The sequence below is a fragment of the Calliopsis andreniformis genome, chromosome 2, assembly GCF_051401765.1.
Source record: "Calliopsis andreniformis isolate RMS-2024a chromosome 2, iyCalAndr_principal, whole genome shotgun sequence".
Taxonomy (NCBI): Eukaryota; Metazoa; Arthropoda; class Insecta; order Hymenoptera; family Andrenidae; genus Calliopsis; species Calliopsis andreniformis.
Window position 1 is genome coordinate 7,444,506 of NC_135063.1, and position 4,541 is coordinate 7,449,046.

Sequence of the window (4,541 nt, forward strand, 5' to 3'; positions counted from 1 at the left end):
TTCATGTCAATTTGACAAGGGCTGCTTCTGTTACGAGCTCTCCAATTTTTCTCTACAAGTTTCCCACCAGATCACCCCATGTATCCCCCTTTTGAAATAAAAGCAAAAGGAGCGAAGGCATAAGGGTATCTCATCGAATGGAATGTCAGGGATACCCGAAGGGCACAGTTTCTTCGTTCGAGATGCGTACACACGAAATTTCATGTTTCACGAGTTAGTGCCCTGGCTGGTGGCAAAGAGACAGAGAAATAAGACGCACAGTTGCACGGTAGCGAAGGTGCGCTATCTCGGCGCATTTATCATGCAGACAGTTACACCACTCTCGGTCCCCGCTCTGTCGCGGCATTAATGAGACGATACGACATTAATGGAAACAGAAGAAAGGAAGGGCTACGAGGGGATCGAAATCTCGACGAAACGGAGAACTAGACTAGTCCCGAACCCTCTCGTTTTCCGCCAGCGAGCAGATCCCTTCTCGATTCTGCTCGCTATCGCAGATGCAATGAACGATAGACGAAACAGCCTCGCTATATGCACTGTCGTTTAATAATATCGTACTTGGTAAGCGATCCGTCTTCTTCCCGCGAGAATCGCGACTTCCAGGGGGACGGGTGAACGTGTTGATGCAAAGTGGTAAGGGCGAGTGTTTAAACGGCGATGCTGGGGATCCTCTTTATGCTTTATACTGTGATTAAAGGAGGAGATAGTGTTCCAGACCTCCTGGAGATCATTTTTTATCATTTCGCGGTAAGTCCAGTCTACCGAGCAGCGTCACTGACCGAAGAAGTAGTATGTGCAAGTATTCGCGTCTTGGTCGTCTTCCAGTCGCTGTGGATGAATATGAATTGACTTGGAATTCTAATCGTTGGATTCTCTATGTGCTTCAGAGTGAATACAGTTGAAGTATTTGTGAAAGATTTGAGACTTTCATGGCCTTGTGACATAGAGTTCTCATTATTGTGGCTTTTGGGTTTAAGCTGTGTTTTTTGGAAGAGATTTCTCAATGTTTGAAAAAGAAAAAAATAGTAGGCTTCATAGAATAGTATATTCAGCTACCTGGACATAATTCAACTGTCAGGACATCCATTTACTGGAACATTTGAAGCTTTTATCCCTTAACCTGGTGAAACTAGCTCTAATGCTTGCAAAATATAAGGAACATTCTATCATAGCTTATACTCAAGTAGTGAAAATTCTTTGAAGTAGGTATTTATAGAATACAATTTACAGAACAAAACTCCACCTGTAACCAAACTATCTGTATAGCAACGAGTTAACTACCACGCAGAAAATGGCTCAAAAAAAAAAGAATACAAGGAAAGTAAGATCATAACCGTACTTAGAAACACCGAAGTCAAGCTACCGCGGCAGGAGGGCTCGCGCAGGGGTAGGAGCTTCTTGCGCACGTATTACTCGCAATTCGAAATAGCTCGGTCATAAATTAGCGGCTGGCTATTGCGTCGGGCAAAGAGAAGGAGTAGAGGCGAGCAATTATTTCCTTTGGACACCATATTTCAGTTCGAACGTCTTAATAACCGAGGATGCTTCGACTTCTTCTCGAAACGGAGTCTTTAACCAGGAGGGACGGCGAAGGGGAAGAGAAAGGAAGAGAGAAGGGAAGCATTGCGCAGAGAAGAGAAGTTGAGGCAGGTAAGATAAGAACAGAAAGAGGAAGCGAATCTATCCGTATTTGTCTTCGAACCATAAAGCCTCGGACTACCAACGTCCACTTTCCGTTCTATGATTCTTATTTCCTTGTTTCAGCTACCAAGCGGCCTAGGAAAGGAAGGGGGATCGGTAAGAACGGTTTATCAGCATCGACCACCTTAACATCTTCATGCAATTACACCGTGGCCGTGTACAGGTGATCGATTCGAGCAGCGCTGGTTTCGTTAGCGATCCGCGCCACTAATCTTCCGCATGCTGATTAACGATCATCAGAAATAGTAATCATTAATTATTATGCACGGCTGGTGCGTCGACTGTGCTGGAAAACGTAGGAAGAGACAATTGGGCTAGATTACGAGTTGACTGGGATTATTTATTGATTACCGCTTGTACCTGAGAGCTAACTATCCTGCAATCAGTAAATTATACGCTTTTGTGGGCTGTTATAGATAATTTAGATGGCTACTTGACACTGAAACCACCGAGGGTAATATATCTACATTTGTGTCAAAATCAGAAGTTTTCAGAAAGATATATAATTCATAAAAATCACGGTTATTTATATGAATTCTTGAGTTGAAGAGCAGTATAAGTTCTAAATTAGCCATTCTCAAATAATCTCAAAATTATATGCGGACTTCAAAGCCCAAGTGTTCCTTAAGTTACATATACAGAAAATAAGTGAACTTAATGCATTCTGGTTCTTAGGATCGAGTATCTCAAGGTGTAGGTTTTGGATATCTAGACATTGATCTTTAACTCATCGTTTCATATATTTCTTAGTATACAATTATAATTGTTTTAAGAACTAACGTACCATTTATCTTCATACGTCTAGTATTGTAGTACCTGTCTCACAAAAAAAAATGTTTGACAATCTGAAAGACATTCCCAACTTAGCCACATCTCAACGATATCAGACCCCACGCACTGTAAAGACCAAGAAGGTTTCACTATCTTCCCGCTTCCCTCCCAACGATAAAGCGTCTTTTTCCAGACTAACAGGAATTTACGATTCTTTTCGCCATCGGAACGCATACATAATCACGTCCCGTGACAAATCTTAGAAAGGGAATACCAGCGTTCGTAGAAGCAATTCGCGCAATTACCAACACCGAATCCCCTCGTTCTCCTGCACGCGTTGCGAATCGCGAGCGGGCATTGCGCAAGCGGACAGTTTCATAATTACCAGGCCGATGCTGGCCGAGCGAGCATCGTAAAACGCTCGCGAGCCGCTTGATCGCTCGATAAATTTTCTTTAAACCCTTTTGTTCTCCGGGGGCGAGATTCGCGCTGAAAGCGATCGCTCGTAGGACGTCTGGATCTCGGCATTGTGCCTTGCGGCGGAACAGAGCGTGGCCGTTGCGCAAAATAGGCTGTGCAGCTGCGATCACCCGCGCAATTGGAGTCGCGACTCGTTAAATCACGGCGCGCCGGTCGTCCAGTTTGCATAGTGCACTCTTTAGTTTTGTCACGGTGCTCCTTCCAAATCAGATCCACCCACAACTCATGTCCCCCGGCGACATGATATACGGCGCTTTTAACGGCCTCTATGCAACGGAACGTGATTCAGCGGCGTATGCAAAGTGCAGTTGGTGCACGCCTCTTTAGGGGACCCGGTTACACGTTCGTGTTTCCGTGCTATGTTAATCCGCGAATGATTTACACGGGAAACCGTAACCGCGGCGATCACGCCCGATCCGACGCGTGCAACACTCCTCCACGCGATTGTCTCGCGGAGGGAATCGCGGTGACGTGCAAATTAGCGAGCTGTTTTTATGTTAGCCCCACCTATGAGTAATGTCGCTGAGAAAGGTATTGTTACATGTTTAGAAAAATGTTACAGCTCTCTGACAATGATCGTGACAGAACTGTGCTGGTCATCTTAATCTTACGACCTTACAGGGGAAAAAAGAAACGCCACAATAGTCGAAGACTTTGTACCTACTGTCAAATATTTCGAACTAGAATTATTCAGGCCAGAACAAGAAACCCATTCACTTCTGAAGAACCTAAAGTTTCTCAAATGACCATTACAAGTGATCGATTATTTCTATAGGGACAACGAATTCCTCCAAAAACGTATTAAAAATCTTAGAAATTTAATCTCAGTCCTGAAAATTCAAGTTGAAGGAAGCATTATAAAAAGGTACGACAGTTGATGTCCACGGGCCTAATCGAACAAACAGGCCATTCATCGTAAATTGTCGAGGACGGCCGATTAGTATTCATCTGGCCGATTGGACGAAACATAAAACACCGAGGCAAATTGCTACTGTGCTCGGGTTAGTCGATTTTTCAGGTGGCATGTCCAGCGGGATGTTCTCGTTCGAAAAATCTGAAATTGCCCCCCGCCGTTAATCTTTCAGACGGCGGCGGCAGCATCGCGGCGATCAGCTTTTTAAACGGTAGACTTTATGCGCTCGTGTAACCCACAGAGCCCAGCCCACGAATACACGGCCGTGCTCTATTAATTATGGACGACGTTGATTGAATAATCGTATGGAATTATTCTAATGAGTCCCCTCTCTAGCATCCTCTTCGGTCCATGCACAATGTAGATCATCGGAGTTATAATCGGATCTTGGACGCTTAGAACGATCGAGGGGATCGATCGATCGAGAACGAGAGGACGGAGTCGTCGATCTTCACGCTGGATCTGGAGGGAGCGTCAAAATAACCCCGTCTCTGGGTGTGTTAAATTGAAGGTTGTCATACTGTTAACTGGATCGTTTCAGAAACTTCTTCGATAGACTTCGAATTTTGAAATTATGCATCTGACAGTGATTGAAAGCGAACTAAGTTATTTTATTGGAGATAATTGTTGTCTATAACCTGAGGTTTTCGAAGGATTTAAATATTCAAGATGTTGT

General features: G+C 44.2%; 1 long non-coding RNA gene across 2 annotated transcripts; it reads left to right on the plus strand.

Moving 5' to 3' along the window:
* The first annotated feature begins 868 nt into the window (after positions 1 to 868).
* LOC143187493 (uncharacterized) lies at positions 869 to 2,026 on the plus strand. Of its 2 annotated transcripts, none has more exons than XR_013003211.1 (3): positions 869 to 1,650; positions 1,765 to 1,797; positions 1,865 to 2,026. It is a non-coding gene; the product is annotated as an uncharacterized LOC143187493 (long non-coding RNA). The 2 variants fall into 2 exon arrangements; XR_013003210.1 differs by having other exon boundaries at positions 932 to 1,202; positions 1,267 to 1,650; positions 1,765 to 2,026.
* The last annotated feature ends 2,515 nt before the right edge of the window (positions 2,027 to 4,541 follow it).